General features: G+C 39.9%; 1 protein-coding gene across 1 annotated transcript in view; it reads left to right on the forward strand.

The window, feature by feature from the left end:
- CUNH4orf50 (chromosome unknown C4orf50 homolog) overlaps window positions 1-5,798 on the forward strand; it is a 62,374-nt gene extending 56,576 nt beyond the window's left edge. The window contains exon 15 of the mRNA XM_041464033.1: window positions 5,577-5,798. The gene's annotated coding sequence lies outside the window, so the exon portion shown is untranslated. The remainder of the gene's footprint in view (window positions 1-5,576) is intronic.
- Window positions 5,799-17,252: the final 11,454 nt, after the last annotated feature.

Raw genomic sequence — 17,252 nt, forward strand, 5'->3', positions numbered from 1 at the left:
ATTGCTAAAAAGGCAGTACAGAACTCATTTGTTTTGCCATTAATATTTCTTCTCTTTCCAGGCTGTCTTAGAAAGCTCAGTCTCTCTGTGTCCATTTCAAATCAGTGCTCAGACTGCTGGTGTTTCTGGCTTGCTGTCTGAGACAAATGTCCAGTGCAGTTGTAGGAGAGCAGCCCCATGATTTGAAGCTCAGTTCTGCTCTGAAAAGCACCAGCCTGTCACCAGCTCTCGTAAGGCAGCAGTTGTGCTCTTCGTGGGAAAGTTAATGCCAATGTTCATCCCCACAGCATGTCTGTGCTGAGTCCATGCTCTTGTCTTTGTGGCAAAAGCCTCTTTAATTCAAATATAGACACATTCTAATACAGAGGCACTTTCACACCAAAGAACCCATAGAAGGTCAGTACTATGTTCATTTATTGGTTATTCAGCAGAAATGCACAAAGTAGTTCAGTGCTTTTTTTTTTTTTTTTAACTGAAGCATCTGTTTGTGATTGCTGAGGAGATATCATGTATCAGAGAAGAGCACAGTTTCAGTGCCTCATTAAAACCAAATTCCAAGTGACAGCAGATAGAGTAGGAGCTGGGGTTAATTGTTAAGGAAAGTGAGAGCTGAGGGTGTTTTGTTTCAGTTTTAAGAATAAAACTTCCTGCCCCAGTTAACTCTGAGATATTTGGATTTGATACAGATTGATAAGGAGATTACTGTAGCTCTGAGATAAAGAGCAACCTCAGATCACCTGTTTAAGACCTGATTTTATTCATTGTAACATGAAAAAATGTTAGTAAGGACACAGTGAAAGAGTACTCAGCTATGGCAAAGTTTGCTTTGAGGATTTAATAAAACTAGTTTGTAACGACTTATGGGTTAGAAATACAGGGAGTTCAAAGTTTGGAGAATCTTCTGAAGCTTGATTAAGAAAGTTACAATTTCTCTTTCTGAAGAAAGTAAGAGGCAGACATTATGTCTTGGTGAAGAATGAAGAAAAATGCTGGCCTGCTAGAGAGGGTCTCTGATAAAAAGATTTTAATTAGGTTTTCTGTGTTAATCTACATGCCTTTAAAGGAGGTTCCTTCACAGCGTGAAGGAAAAGGGTTTCTCACCAAGAATGCCTGTTCTACAAGGTGTGGCAGCTGAGTTTGGGTTTGGCTGGGTGAGGCATGACACAGCGCTGGCTACCCAGAGATTTCCCTGACATGAGCAGTTCTGTGTTATACACGCCCTAGAATGCAAGTGGAAATAATAAATTCCTGCTGTTTTGGGCCCCTGCATGCCCAGGCTGACCTCAGTAAGAAATTTAAATGCTGTTACTGGTTCAGTTTTGGAAATGGTTTGTAGTGGTTTTGACAAACCACCAAGCCAGCCCTTCAGCACAGGAGCTGTGCAGGTCCCTCATCTTAAAATAATAAATATGATATTGTAACATAAGTACTTAGGTCTAAAGGTGGCTTTTTAACCCAGATCAGAGTGACAAATTTTCATGTGTGAACATGCTTGGTAATGTTCCCTTTGTGCTGTTGTGTCTCCAGGGTGGAGATCTGTCAGTTTATTTTCCCAGGACATGCCTCCCACATCGCGTGTCCCTGCACAGTACATGTCCAAGGGAGGGCAGAGGCAGTGCCACAAAAATGCAGTCACTCAGCCTGTTGGATGACAGACAACACAAATTTACTCATTTGAGATAGAACTTTGTTTGATTTGGGATTTTTTTTTTATCCTTAGAAATAAAAGTTGTAAAATCTTGATTTCACACAATTTCTGGAAGGATTAGTCTTGATGACAGATACAAAAAGGTAAAAGGAAATAATCTTGATCTAGACAAATGAGAGTGTCTTCCTTGCTTATGCTGTATGTTAGTCAAGGCAAAATAATTTTACTCATCTAAATGACAAAGAAGCGATTCTTACGTGTTTATTGCCATACAGTAGATTCTGTATGCTTGCTGGTTTATTTTTAATTAATGCATGTAAAGCTTAACTTGAAATTTTTCACAAAAAAAAAATATTTCGTCTTTGATTATATTCCATAGCTAATTCAACAGATGGAGATTTAATATTTTTAGAACATCTTTAATATAGTTTAACAACCTACCTTTTCTAACAGAGGTATCTTTTGATCTACCTCAGGTAAAATGGAAAACTGCCTTGGCAAATACCATACTGTAGTCAATAGAAGAGAAAGCTAATGATGAATAAAACTAGTTGTCTTGGGTAAAATAAAAAATTCTGTAAATGCTGATGGACACCACTTCCTTTTTTTTATTTTTTTTTTTTGTTTTTTTTTTAAGAAGTATTTGATGCACATTCTAATCCCTAAATTGCACTCAGACTACATGTGTTGGCCTGAGTGTTTAGTTTACACTTTTGAAATGAATCCCCTGCTCATTCCCTCTGCTGCAGTATAGATAAAATAGTGCATTAGGCAAAACTAATTTCTTCTAAGTGACTGTGTACTGAAAAATGCTTTCCAGATGCTGATGGTTTTCTGTTCATCAGACCAGACTAAGCTATTCCAAAACGAAGGCCCAAAACTTGTCCAGTATGTCTACTGAGTCCTTAATACCAGCTTTCTGTTCTCTGTGCTCCTATTGTGTTTCATTAATTGCTAAATTAGACAAAGTACAACATATTAGTGGTAATCTTAAATTGTTACTGTGCTTTAGCTGTTTCTGTAGTCACTAAAGGTAACTTCAAAACACCTCAGTAGGTCAGGCTATATGATGACAATCTTGTTTTCAATGCTCTCTACCAAAATATTTTAAAATTGCCAAAGAAAAAAATTTCCTTTCTCCCAAATATTTTTCACAAAATAGGAAATGCCTTTAAAAGCAGACATTTGCTAAAAAAACAAAACAAAAAATAATTTTATAATCAGATACTTTTTATACAGTTGCAAACATATGGTCTTTGATTATCTTTGAGATAATAATACAGTCTTGAAAGCTGTTGTAACTTAAATAAGTTTAAATAAAACTTATTTATAAAACAAATAAGTTTTTTATACTAACAGTATATTAAATACTTACTTGTGTGCTTTTAGTAGCACAGAATAGCTCCTGTTAAAGTCAATAGTGGAATTCAGCTCAGTTAGGCAGGATCAAAGCCTGAAGGAATACACAATTTCCTTCTTACTTGTGATGCTCTTCATAAAGCATTCCATTTTCACCCTTTGTGCATAAGTAGAGGCTCCAGAGAGAGAGCTTTGTTCCAGCATCAGGAGCACACTACACTGTCTCTGGTAGCAAAACTCCTTTAATCTGGAGGTGACAAACAGGAGAGATTAATGGCTTCAATTTGGGCACACAGAGCCACATGGATTATTTAACAAAGGCAGAACATGATTGCCTGGGATTTAAGAAAGAAAATATTGACTTTGTTCATGAGTATAAAATATGCATTATTATATAGCTTCAGATATTTTTAGCATCACCACAGAGATGGGAATGCTCTGTACACTACAGTGCCATATCAGCAAAACTGCTTCAATGTATGTTTAGGGAAATTTCATGAACTTCAATAGCAGAACACAGTTCACTAAAGGTGTAGATAAACTGAGGGGTTGGGCAGGTGTTTAGACATTAGAGTAGTTGTTACATCATTGTTTTTAGAAGAAGATGGTCAAGACACAGAAAGCCTGAGTGATTTCTCCAACAGTTTCCAAGTCTGGGGACAAGCATGAAGCTGAACCAAATTTTCTTGTGCTTTAGAGCCCAGACTAGACTCAAGAGTGACGTACAAAATCACCCTAAAATGCAGATCATGCCAACATTGCTATTTGTTGGTGCAAATCCTGGTAGAATGAGAAAAAAATCCAGTCTTTGTACCACAAGGAGCTTCTACTAAGCATCTTTTTAGATGGATGTTTTGGATAAGATATTTTAGGCTAGTTTTATCCATGAAAGTGAGGGAAACTTTTAACACAAAAATAAATTTTAAAAGTTTCAATCATCCCTTTGATACATCTATGTATATTTTTCCTTGTCTTTGTGTTGTTTTTAGATGCTATTTGACCCTTTTCTGCAAAAGATGAGAAAGACAGGCTAGGATTTCAAGAGAGGTTGCAGAAATGATGTTGATAGAATTTAATTGCTAGCCAGTGAGCTGTCCTCTTTAATAAAACCTTTTCTTAAGTCAATTAAAATAAAAGGTCTAGAACACAGGAGGGTGCAAGGAGGTGAGAAAAAATGATGTATGGTCATATTAGCTGGAGAGGTGTAATATTCATTTGCAAAGACACAAGGGACTGCAATGATGATGGGACAAAAAAAAAACCTCCTCTCCTCTATTATGCTAGGAGCATAGGAAGAATTTTCCTTGGTGCTTGATGTGAGTGTTGCAAGAAAATGCAGTTAAGACTTTCTGAAGATTAACTTGTGACATGTGAGACTGAAACCAAGAAACATGAAGTACCATTCAGGCCTCTGTGAAGGTGTGACACACTCAGCACTTTTATAAAACCAGGCCATTTAATTATAGCTGGGAGGTTAGGGAAGGTGAGTTTTAAAAATCTTAGCCAAAAACCTTAAAATATCAAAGAGAAGTAAATTTAAAAGTTGGAAGTGTGAAGTTGACATATGGTGCAATGATTCTTGGTTGGTGTCAATTATGCAAGTTGATTGGAATTAAATAGAACTCTAACAATACTGGGAAAGCAGATGTATGGACCCAATGTAGTCATCTTCTTCCCTCTGCAGCCTCAGCTGGATGTCTTTGAAATAAGTGTTTGTGTTGGAAAATGGCTGTGGACTAACAAAATTGTTTACTGGATTTGTGAGGGCCTGTCTTTCCTGTTCTGCAATTGAAGCAATGAGAAAGAAAAGGCCAAATGCAGGAGATACAAAAGCTCTTTGTTAGCTAAATCACCAACAGTAAGAAATCAAAGCTAAAAAACCAACAAATCAACAAAAACCCCCAAATGCAACCGACCATATGATGATAGAGCTTTCCAGTCCAAGAATCCCTCAAGCTTTCTGCTCTGTGAGACTCCAAGGACAAAACAGGTTCTGCATTTTGTGTCAAGACTGCAGTGATTAAATATTCTTACAGTGGATTCAGTTCATCTCCATCAGTTCTTCCACTGATACTGGTGGAGGTTTTTACAGTGAATGGCTTTGAGGCACTATACTTTGAAGCTCAGTTCCCCTCCTTCCTGAAAACAGAATAGTAATCCTGCTGCCTTTGGGAGAAGAAGTTGGCTCAGAGAAGAATTATATTAGCATGAAATATTAAAAAATATAAAAATAAAGAAGAAACTTCTTTGAGAGAGAGCAATGAACGCTCATTTGCTGTCTCATGGAGACATTTTGTGACGCTGTGGAGAGTCACATAAATGACTTAGTCACACATATGACTTAGATGCTGCTAAAGTCTCCCTTGAGGGCCGACTGGTTTGTCTCTTTTGCTTTAATGATTACTTAGAATGAGAATTCTTTGCCTGTCCTGCACCTGAAGCAATTAAAACTGGATAGAACTACTCATGTTTTTAATCTGTGATCATGTGTGCCCTCTCAGGTAGTTTGTGCAACATTAATGGAGAAAACATGGAGTAAAACTATATTTTTTGGCTGAAATTCTTACAGGAGCTAATCCTGTATTTCAATGAGAAGCCGGAAAAAGAAAAGAAAAAAATTACCTCCGTTCCCCAGTACCTCCCTCCATGCCCAATCTCCTTCATGTCACCATCCTAGTGGGAGCAGCTTTCCTCCAGCCTTGGATTCAAGAGCAACGTCTTCTCTTGTCTACAGAAGAGCTCTCAAGGAAGCATCTAAATGTGTGTTGATCTGTTATGAACTTGTGGCAGACTGCTGGCAAGCAAATCTCTAGTTGAATGAAAGTCATTGACTCTTAAAATAACCCATTAAGTACAGGAAAATAAAAAGCAAATTGAAGATGTCTCTGTGTTTAATGTTGCATTAGCTGGTTGACTTGTTCTGAATGTTCTTCTTTTTGAAATATTGTGGAGATCTAAATAATCTGCAAATCTGGTCAAGAACTCTAGTTTCTCCAAGATGCTAATAAATTGGCCAACCATAGTATAAAATATACATTAGTCTTAGGACCTCATGCAGCAGCTTAATTGTGTGCTAAACTGAAAACAGAAAATAAATAGCAAGTTTAAATAGTGTTGTCATAATATATTGCATGTCATACTCTAGTATTTAGAGATAAGTGTTTTTGGAAAAGGAGAGGAAATGGGATAAATGTGACACCATATGTAGAGTACATATGAATTTCATAGACTATTAATCTTTAATCTTTAGACTTTCTATTTAAGCCTACAAATACATTAATCCAGGCATCAGCTCTTCTCTGCTATCTTGATCATGCAGGTCACAGATGTTGCTATAGTAACCTTGCATTACCAATGCAAAGACAGTGAAGGATCTGGCTATCTAGATAAATAAAATAATTGAGGGGTGCTTGCAACAGCATTCTGCTTAATGTAATGCTTAGATCCATTGAATGAGCACTTGGTCCTGCATGGATTAGGGCCTTGCCTTGAGGAGTATGAGAAAGGCTGGCACTTGAAGGCAATTTCCTGTGAAACAGGTCAGTAATTAGAGAGATGCTCTTCCCTGGGAAGGCCCAGGATTTGTACCACAGCTGATGTTTGTTCCAGTTGTCAGTCACATTGTCAGAAGACGGACTGCTGTGGATCCTGGGTGTGGAGCCTGCCCTCTGGATGCAGATGTTTAGATGTTTTGAAAACCAAGAAAAGGTGCTGTCTGTGAAGCTGAGGTAAGCCCATGCTGTTGAATGCAGTTGTTGAAGACACAGCCCAGTGCTAGTGGGGATCAGACACTTTGTCTTACAGGAGAAACAACCTGATTACAGAGTGGTTTGTTACCAGCATCACTAAATGCTAGTGCTGGTCTGTCGTGGGAACCTGTCTTGATGACAAAGGAGTGGGAATTTTCAAGTGAGAAGCAACAAAATTCTGAATCAGATTTGCCTGTGAGTTGAATCTTTCTGATAGTTACTCTGTGGGCTTGAGCCCCCAAAGAAGCTTTGCAGTATTTTGGTATGTAGAGGACACACGTAAACTCTACAAGTGGGAAAATCCTAATCTGTGTACTTTTTTTGTACAGCAAGGAAGCTTCCTGTGAGAGTTGTTTGCTTTTACCTTGCCTCTGAGTTTTCAGAGAGCACTTCTTTCTTGCAGGAAATTCTTGTAGGAAGTTTGAGGCTTTTTTGTTTTGTTTTGTTTTAGTTAAGTATGGCCACTGGGTTCAAAAGTAGTGCAGGAATGCAGACAAATAGAGGCAATAGTGAGTGTAGACATCATGGAGTAATGATGATTACTCCATTTTCGTTGGAAACCAAGCCTAAAAATACTCCTGTAGCCACAGCTCATCTGTGCTACCAATTGAATTTGCTGGCTAAGCCTGTAAAATACCACTTGAGCCTAAACCAGTGAAATAAGGGAGGAGTTAAAATTCTGGTCTCCTGTGAGCCTTTGTTCAGCCTTCTGTCCTACAAAGGAAACCTCTCATTGCTTTAGAAGGGTCCCAACTCTTTTCCTTTTTGTCTGGCCCTGAAAAGGCAGATCAGTTTTGCTGCTTGCTTTATTGAGACTGTCAGCCCGCTCCTGCCGAGAGGCTGCTGCTGGCCGGGCAGCTTTCTGCAGGGGGAACAAGGGAAAGAAAGATCCTGCATCAGAAATTCCACTTGTGTTGCTTTCCTTGCCTCCTTCCCAGCACAAAGGTGGTTTTGTTTGTGCTCAAGAACCAACTAAAGAGTTTGGCCGTGAAATGAGCTCTCCTCTGGAGAAAGGGGAAGGGGTGGAACATGTGGCATGCAGCCTCAGACACAGACTTGTGCCCACTCCCTCCTCCAGGTCATGGGCTAGAGATGGCTGTTGCATTAGCTGGTTGTTGTGTTACTTCACGCAGCTGCAGGGCAGCTCATGAGACAGCAGTGCTGGTTTGAATCCTTGAAGAAGTAATTTAATAAGTTGGAATAATTTTTTCTTATTCTGTGATGTAATTAGATGGGAGAAAACTTGACCAAAAAATTGCCTCCCCCTTGCTGGTGGGACACAGGGAATATATGGGTGTTTTTAATTTGCTCACATTGGTATTTTTTTTCAATTCAGAGTGTTTGGTGCTGCCAAAAGTGGGAGAGAAGAAAAGGACTTCCCTTTCAGCTGACACTCACTTAGGCTTCTCAGGATGGGCATTACTTCAGTAGCCTGCATAATGTTAGACTCATGGAAATAAACATTTTCACAATAGTTCCCACTGGTATACAACCCAGTGTACACTCTTACAGTGTATAGTGTATCAATCTCTGCTGAAAAAATAGGTTCTGCCACTGAAAAGGTCTTATCCACGTTGCTGGTTTCTTGTGTAACCAAGGATTTGCAGGATTAGGGAAGTATCCACATTGTTTTTCTTCCTGTCAGAGACTAGGGAGTTTTTTGTGTATTAGTCTTATGAAAATGTAGCCTTGCACCAAGCACTGCTGAGCACATTTCAGGGTTTAGGCTCCAGAGAGAAGAGGATAGATATGGCTTCTACATCCAAGGCAGTTGGGCACTAAATTAGATGGATAACTGAATGTCTGACTCTGTGCTTAAATCCCTTGGGCAATGATAGAGGAAGCTTTAAGGAATTTGTTTATTTCCTTTTGCTTCTGCAAAAGTGGGTGGTTTACATATCTTGAAATGAAGACAGAATGTGTAATGCCTCCATAAGAAATGTTAGTGAAGTGAGGGTGCCTAGAAGTTGCCCAGTGTCATTCTTTATGGGCTTGGTGCCCTTTCTCAGTTTCAGGTCTTTGGAATTTGCAGGATAATCAGCCACATAATCCCAATGACTTGGTATGTTCAAGCAAAGGTGTGGGATACAGAATGTCTGCATAATTAGCTGGGACAATTTACTTCTGGCTTTTTGGCTAAAAATGGCTCAGAGAGCTGTCCTTTGAACCTGGTGTCCAATACTGCAAGTTAAATACTGGCTTGGGGATGACTGGAGAGAAAGAACAGTCATTCTGTTCCTCATTGCAGCCTGTGCACAGATGTGAGAAATGGAAGAAGCTGTGGTTTGGGGAGCTGCTTTCCATCAGAGGAACATACCAGTTGGGCTAGTTCATCCCAGGGCTGCTGCTGAATCTTCAAAAGACATCACATAAAAATCTATTTATAATGGAGTGAGGAAGGGTGGGAAGAAATAAAGTGTGAACAAACCATTTTATTTAAAAGTTAGTTCATGCTTTCAGCAAAGTTCTGGTTTTCCCTGTGAGCTTGCCAACATCCCTTAATTCATATCACTTACAATAAAATGACTTCTGGGTGTAAGGAAGCTTTGAATTGTCTTTTCTGTATCACTAAATAATGATTGCTTGGGGAGATGGGAAATGTAAATTGGAAATGAATGAGGTATAGCTGGTAATATGTTAGATGCATTATCTCCAACCTGAGACCTTCAGTCAAAAGAGAAGGTCATCTGTAATCTTTAAAGAGCACTGCAGCAGGTACTTGTATTTTAACTTTTCCTCTTTTTTGAGTTGAATTTTCTCCTCATAACCACTGCAATACTTTTCTGAGGAAGCATGTGCCATGACTTCTTAGATTGCCTAAATTACATTCTTTTCTTGTAGTTTATGAGACAGGTTGCAGGGGATCTGTACTTTGCCAAATTACTGATCTTCTCTTGTTTTCTGGAAATGTGGGATTCTTCCCTTTGCTTTCTTTTTCTGAAAAATCTCACTTTCCACAATTTGTATCTCAACAATTCAAACCATGAAAATATTATGCCTCATATTTATGTTCCTGGATTGGAATTGATTTTTTCTTTTCTTCTAGATGTGTCATTACAACTCCCCTTAAATTACACTGAGTCAGGCAACAGTGTAGAAGGGGTACTAACTTTCCCATGAAGTACCCTTGTGCTTTGCTGAATGGCAGAGGACGTGTTTCTTAAACCTGAGCCTCATTTTTAACATTTGGAAAACAGGGCTAGTATTACTGATGGTAACAGTGAGTAATGTAGTGAATTCTGATCATCTGGGGCAAGATTTACTGGACAAACGTGCTGGATGGAGAGGAGTATGGCCTGCCTCAAATTCCCCTCCAAATATTCCCAATGAGAACAGCAAACAAAGCAGGTGGAGACTTCTCTCTCTTGCTGAAGAGAAGTGGGATTGGTTGTAGTGGGTGTCCTTGTAAACCTCCTGGTCTCTCTTCCCATGGAGCAAGAGGGAATCTTTGAAGCCTTGTGTCTCCTGGGGCTGCAGCAGCTTGGCACTTCTGAAGTTAGTGGCATTAACCATCCACCAATGAAGTGCATAAGCAACAGTGGGATTTGCTATTTAATTGAACTCTGCTTTTCTAGCTGTTAATTATACTCCTTGTATGGTTTTTCATGTTTAGCTGTATCATTACGCTTAAAGGAATGTTTGTTGTTACCTGCTGTGATTTGAATAATTCACGGTATTAATATGCAATTAGGGACCATCATAAGTTCTCTCTGGAGAAAACCAAAAGTTGCTTTGCTGGTTTTGTGTATCTGAAGATGAGTGAAAGGCAGGTTCTGCCTTCTGTGGTCCTTTATCAGAAAGAAAATTTTGAATCAGCCAATAAAATTAAAGTATGCATCTCAAGAGTATAGTATACACAGTATATTTGAAATATTTTTATGACATTACTTGCTAAGCTGGAAATAACCCAAGTAAATCAGCCCTGGACCTCTGTAAACAGCAGTGTGTTGTACTTTCAGTTAATTGTTTCCACAGATGTAGTCAATGACAACATTGTGTTTATCCTATGGCAGTGTTACTGCAGCTCTCAATTTCATTTAATTTCCTTTTCTTAATGGATGGGTTTACTAAATCTAAAAATAAAATCTTCTTTTCCCATCATTACAGGGATTTTCTTACATGGGTTTTGTGAGTTGCCCTAGAAACAAGAAAACACTGAAGTTAGGTCAGAAAAATAAATGTCATGCCAGCCATTGTTGTTTCCATTTCTTTGGTTCCATCATAATACTGGATAAACTACGTGGTTGAGGAGTCCAGCTGGCAGTTGATGCTGGCAGATGACTTCTGAACAAAGATAGGTGTGGCATATTCCTTTTGATGAGAAGAAGGTCAGGGGGAATATTACATGGTGAAAAGTGTCCCTCAGCCTGGCATGTGTTCTGGAGTCACTGCTCTCTGCCAATGTTTGTGCTTCATTGCTGTCCCAGGTTTGCATTGACTTCACTTAGTCTGTTTCAGCTTTTATGCACCTTTCACAGTGCAAGGATAAGTCTTTCTGCCTATCTCCACAGGTAGCTATAAGATATTTTCTCATTTTTCCAAATGATGAAAACCCTGGTCCTCTGAAAGTGAAGCAGACCTGTTTAATGTTAATACAAAGGCCATTGCCAAAGGTTAGCTGCCTTCTAAGTACCCAGATTGTTCCTTCCACTCACTACAAGTTTGCAATCTGCTTAATATATGCACAGTCAGGGAGAAGCTGTAAATATAATGCTAAAAGCAGACGCCTGGAACTATTGCTCTTGCTTCTCTTTAGCTTATGCAACTGTTTGCAGTAGCTTGTTGCCAACACAACTGCTGTGTCCTAGTACTTTGGGCTTCTTCTTCTAAGTCTCCTGAATATGCTGTTCCCATTACAACACTTTGAACAGATCCATGTGAGGAGGTTTTGCAAGACCAAGTCATTAACTGAAAGCCACAAATACATCACCACCTGCTTAATTCATCAGTCTAAAACTGAGCTAGCTCATGAATTTATGCCAGCTGGAGTCCTGGCTAAAAAAACCCAAAACCCTGGTAACCAAACATTTTGACCATCAGAAGCCTAGACCTCAAACCCAGATAGGTCATCCCACCTTCTCCCATTGTAAATGACTGAAGTTCATTCTTTCAGAGGTTTTCCAATGAGTCTTGCTGACCTTTCAGCTGCAGCTTTATGTCCACTGATAGCTGTTCTCATCTGCCTGTTCCATCTGCAACCACAGCCATCTCTCTGTAGACAGACCCGGAAAATCTCTGGCAATAAATAATATTCTTGCTCCACAAGTATTTAAATCAATTGAAGGTGATGAGGTGATCCAGGAAATTGCTGCTGTCATAAATTCCTGTGTCTGTGCTTGAGGCATAGTGTAATCTCTGATACTTGTCTGCCACTGTTGATCTCCAAGAACCTCTTATAAAATTATAGCCTAATGCTTTAACAAAGTGTAGGTGGGAAGGATGCATTTTATGTAAATTTAGTCAGGAAGTCTTTGAAACTAATTGCTTAAAGTGAGTGGGGAAAGTTGATGGAGTGTGATAGACACACAGAATTTTTTTTCTGCTTTTAGAATAGACAGTGTTGATTAACTGGGCTTAGTATAGCACTGCATATATTAACTAAGCATCCAGTTGCTCATGGATGAGCCTGCTCTGTGCATGAACTAAACAGGCCATGCTCTGGATGTTACTACAGATGTGGATTTAGGGAGTTTTGGTATTACACTTCTGCAGAGAAAACCATTGGTTTTGGTGAACTTGGTATTGAATTATTATCCTGGCCTAGTGACAATATTTTATTTATAAAAATGGAATTAGACAGAAAAAAGTGTAAAGTCATATCTGCAGAATAGACCATTTATTCTGAAACATCTCAGACTTGGGAGTAATGGGAGGGAAGTCCTCCTTCACATATGCTTCTCAGCATCAGAACCCCTGAGAGGTGACGAAGGCTTGTCTGTCAGTCAGCCTGCTGGTTTATGTGCCAAGTCCTGTTTGGTCTCTCTGGTTTGTGCTTGTTGGATGTGCTGACTTGTCTGTTAGAACAGCCTCTGATCTTTCTTTAGGGCCATTCTGGACACATCCACCATTCTGCAGGTGTGGGCTGCACTCCTTGTTCCTGGTAGATCACCTTGCATTGTAACCATGTTTGCATCTTTACAGAAAGTCAGTGATTTCATTTCCACACTAGCTGGAGGCTAGAGTTACAAGTTAGAATAATGTGCTTGATCTAGACCTGGGATATGCATAGATGACTACATGTATGTGATAGCTGAATAAAGCACATCACTGTGCCTGCTGCAGTAGGCCAAATTTGCTGTTCTCAAGTATGTATGAGTGTGTCATGGATCTGGGCATGCTTCCTCTCAGCATGAGAGCTGGGCACTTGCTGTTGACTTGTGTTCTGTTCCCTGCAAGATACCTTGACCTAGTTTTAATGGAGAAAAGATTTTTACAACATCTGAGACTGGATAGACTATTCCATGCTGTGCCCTCTGGACATACATGTATGAATCCCTGACCACTTCCATGAGCATTTCACTGGGTGACTGGTGGATGTGTGACAAAATTGAAAAGGTCAAAGGAAAATGCAGAACAAGAAGCAGCTGCAAGAATATGTGCTGGAGTGAACTCACAAGATAACAACTAAGTTTAAAATATTATATTAAAATACAACTAATATTAATTACATCAAAATACCTTATTTCCAGAAACAAACTAACGTGAATGGGTGAGCACTACTGAATTACAAAAAAAAAAAAAAAAAAAAAAAAAAAAAAAAAAAAAAAAAAAAAAAAAAAAAGCCTCATGAAAATGATCCAGTGTGTCTGTTTGGAAGCACCCTGTGGGGAACATGTAATGATTACAGATCTTTGGAAAAGTTGGTCTTTGGAAGACTGTGGTTTCCGTGGGTCTCCCTTAACAGGAAAAAAAAAAGATGGATCTGAGCCTTTGATGAGCAGTGCACAAGGTTAGGTAGCAGTCACAGCATATTGTGCCTTACTTATGTGGGACAGAGAGCCAGATGCATCACTGTTACATAAGCCTGCTGACCTGCATGTAGAGCTTTGTGGTAATAGGAGTTTCAGAAAAATAAATCCTATTCAATTTAGCTTACACAAAGATAGAAAATCCAGGTATGTTTACAATGGGCAATTCCACAAAACATGTTATTCCCTAAGGGCCTTGGCTTTTAAATTTAAATTGGGAGGGCTCACATACTTGGGACAAAGAGGATAGGAGAGGAGGCAGTTAATATGATGCAAGGTCATCTGCTGACTAATGCTACAGTCTGTATAATTGGGGAGTGGGACCACAAGTGGTGTTGTACACCAGCCACAACAGCCTATTATTCAAGTGGTGCAGCATGAAAAATGTTCATGCCAATTTGCAGAGGATTTTGATGGATTTGTTTAATTTGACTGTATTCTGATTTGAAATGAAAATTAGTATTTTTTTCATTCTTAGTGAATAAAATAGAATATTTTCTGTTGGAAGGGACCTACAACAATAATCTAGTCTGAAGGTAATGATATCTAGAACTAGAGACATCAGGCTCTGGGGTCCCCAGCTTGAGGAATTCTGTCTGGATCCTCTGGCTGCCTAGGGTGCCAAGGAGTTACACATTTCCAGGGCTTCCAGGCTCTTGCTTCTTTTCTTTCTGCCTGGTGAGCTAACAGAGAGCTGGCAGCCTTGGAGTTGATGGGCAGAGATACTCTGCTCTGAGTTTCTTGGCATCCTGCCTAATGAGAACTGTAGAGGAGCCAGCAGCTTAGGAGCTCTGCAATCTCTGAGATAATCCTGGAGCAATAACTTCTTTCTAACTCCCACTCTCTGTCAACTTGTCAGGAATACACTTGAAGAACAGGGAAGAGGACCTGGCAGGAAATTTGGTGTGATTTCTGCAGTGTCATCAAAGTCAAATGTGCCATTAAAAATGTTTCTGACCACTTTTAGTAACCCCACACAGAAATCCTAACATGTCAGCATCTGATCCTGGAGGTCCTGCACCCCTTTGTTGCTGATATCGTGGGTATAAAGCTCAGTGAGGCAGAAGAGAGGACAAAGAAATATTTACACTATTCCAGTATCTTTGAAGTTGGGATGTGGGTCACCTGCAGCCCTTCACACAGCACTAGCCTGCCTGTAGTCAGATGGCCTACAAACCCCAGCTGTCCTGAAGGTATTGGAAGATGTGATTATTCCAGGAAGGCTCTTGACTGACATAGTGGCCAGAATGATGGAGCTGGCAAAGTAGATGAAATACATGTTGGTAGCCTGTGTTTTTTCCCTTCTTCCCATGCTTGCTTTAGGATTGACCCTGAGGTCTGTGTCTGAGTAGAGATACTGGTCCAAACAGTGTGCACAGGAGAATTTTCTGGGCACACGTGAGCCCCAAGCATGTACTCAAAATTCAGTAGATATTGCTAATGTGAGTTATAGCATCCTAAAGGTTGCTGTAATTCATATTTATAATCTACAGCTGTAGAGCGATGTTTTAGCAGCTGGGGTGCCCTGGAAGGTGAGCATCCTCTTGCTTTTCCTAGACACAGAGCTGGAGGATGATGGGCCCTGTGGCTCACTGTCATGACTGTGGCCCCTGCAGGGTGAATTAGGACTAATGATGCAATGCAAAATTGCCCAAATGACAGAGAGAATCTGGGCCACTGTGTTCATCTTGTCTGATTTCTAAATTTTTCAGTGCTCAGGGGGACAGCATTATAACAAAGTTCGAATTCCTGCTATGTAGGTCATATGCTGCCTGCTGAATCCTCCGTCACAGGGTTAAAGCTGGACCAGGGAAACTTGATTTGCATCTGTAAATATCAATGGGAGTAGCAGATGTTTTTCTTTTACTGAATAATTTCCAAGGAGTTTAATTAGTGATAAAACCATCTAGGCTTTTACTGTTGGTGGTACATTAAAATACGTTGCAGTAACTGCAAGTTAACTGCAATGTGTTGCAGTTATTAAACTCTGCAGTGTTTAGATTTCTGTGGCTGAGCAAGATTCACTGTTGGTCTGGAGGCTTTGGAAGTGACAGGTGGGGTGTCTGGCTCTGCCATGGGGCGTTCAAAAGTACCATCGCCCTCCTGATCCTGGAGCCATGGCTGTGCATCCTCTGTGTCTGTCTGACAGGGCTGTGCAGGCTGACACACGAATCTGCAGTGGGTTCATCTGGGATCAGAAAGCCTGTGATTTGCTCACAGACTTGTAATGATACTGCTTTGATTACTATTTTAAAAAATTAAAATCTGATCTACTCTAGCAGTTATTCTGGCATTTGTCAGGACTTTATAAAGATCAGGCAAGGAAAACAAAGCAAAACAGTAATGTTCAAATATTTGTGTCTTCCTAAGGTTTTGCTGTGGGATGCAGAGCATCTAGAAATGCTCTTCTTCGGATGCTGCTTATTCTGCTCTGGATGCATATACATCATTATTCCCTGCATGCCTGGAGAGGCTGTGAGATGAAAAAATGCTTTGCTGAAATGTGAATTCACTTGCCTGTTTTTCTTAGGCTGATAGCAGCAAGGCAGACCTGCTGATCAGTTACTCCTATGACTGTGCATTTTAGGGGAAGATATTTCTTTGTTACTGCTGCAGCTCTGTTGTAGCAATTAAAAAAAATGTGTCTAAGGAGGAGGCAATAACTCTGAAAGTGTCTTTGATGACTAAACATTATACTTTAAATATGCAGTGTTGCTGCTGATTTTTCCAGTCTCCTGTGAGTCATAAAATCTTGTCTCATATTGAGTGAGTTATTCTTAATGACCTTGACTTTAAAAAAAAAAAAAAAAAAAAAAAGCCTGTGACTTCCCCTAAGTCAAATAATTTAAATTAATGGTTTTCTGTAGGATATTTGCAGTGCTTTTCAGATAATTAAAATTCCTGAAGGACAATGAGCAGGTCTGCATTTGCAGGCATCACTGATAGCCCCTCTGGCCCAAAGGGTGCTGTGCCTTAGATGAGTACAGCCCTCAGTCTTGTGTGCAGCTGTTGCCATGCAGATGTGAGGAGAAGTGCCTGGCAGGCTCATCTAGGAAGGAGGCGGAATGTTCCAGAGACTGAAGGGCTCAAACAGCCTCCACTTCCAAGGGCCTTATTTTGTCCTGCTCACAATTTGTGCTCTTCAATCCCAGCAGGTTTTTCATGCTATCATGGCTGTACTTACAAGGCTCACGGCTGCTACCTATTGCAAATATATCTGTTCCAGTGGTGTTCTGCTGCTCTGTGAGCATGATACTGCACATTGCCAGCACATAGGAGAGGAGGCAGTTAATATGATGCAAGATCAGTCTTCTGACTGATGCTACAGTCCGTATATTTGGGGAATGGAAGCACCAGATGTCTTGTACACATCTTATCATGGTGATTTCTGTGTTAAAGGTGCTTCCCTGAGAAACTGAATGGGGAAGGATGTCAAATTAACCAAGTTGATCACACTTTTATTGGATTTTTTTGCAGGAGAGGGAGGCTGTAGGACTCTTCTGGGTCAGCCTTGTCTGTTACATTCTC

Source organism: Pyrgilauda ruficollis, unplaced genomic scaffold (genome assembly GCF_017590135.1).
Source record: "Pyrgilauda ruficollis isolate IOZ18807 unplaced genomic scaffold, ASM1759013v1 scaffold1, whole genome shotgun sequence".
In the NCBI taxonomy this organism is placed as follows: domain Eukaryota; kingdom Metazoa; phylum Chordata; class Aves; order Passeriformes; family Passeridae; genus Pyrgilauda; species Pyrgilauda ruficollis.